Source organism: Chelonoidis abingdonii, chromosome 11 (genome assembly GCF_003597395.2).
Source record: "Chelonoidis abingdonii isolate Lonesome George chromosome 11, CheloAbing_2.0, whole genome shotgun sequence".
NCBI classification, from domain to species: Eukaryota; Metazoa; Chordata; order Testudines; family Testudinidae; genus Chelonoidis; species Chelonoidis abingdonii.
Genome location: NC_133779.1, coordinates 28322401 through 28322812, shown reverse-complemented (window position 1 = coordinate 28322812; position 412 = coordinate 28322401).

The window sequence follows — 412 nt, the reverse complement described above, 5'->3', positions numbered from 1 at the left end:
GAGGATAAAGAAGGTGTTTGGAGGAGGCCATGGGGAAGTAGTCCAGGGAGTTGTAGCTGTCATGCAGCTGTTACAGGAGGCACTATAGATAGCTGCGATCCACAGGGCCCTGGGCTGGAACCCGGAGTAGAGGGTGGGCCCAGGATCCCCCCAAACCTCCCAACTCCTGATCAGACACAGGAGGAGTTGATCTAGACTGTGGGGAAGATCACTGAGGTGAGCAAATCTGCCAATAAGCACAGGACCCACCAAGGTAAAGGAGGAACTTTGTCACAACACTTATGAATTTCATCCCACCATGTATACATTTCAAGTAGTTAGCAGATAATGGTTTAAAGATCTTACATGCTAAAATGGGAAGACAATGAAAATCTGTATCAGAATATGTTTCAGAACACATGGAAGTATTCAA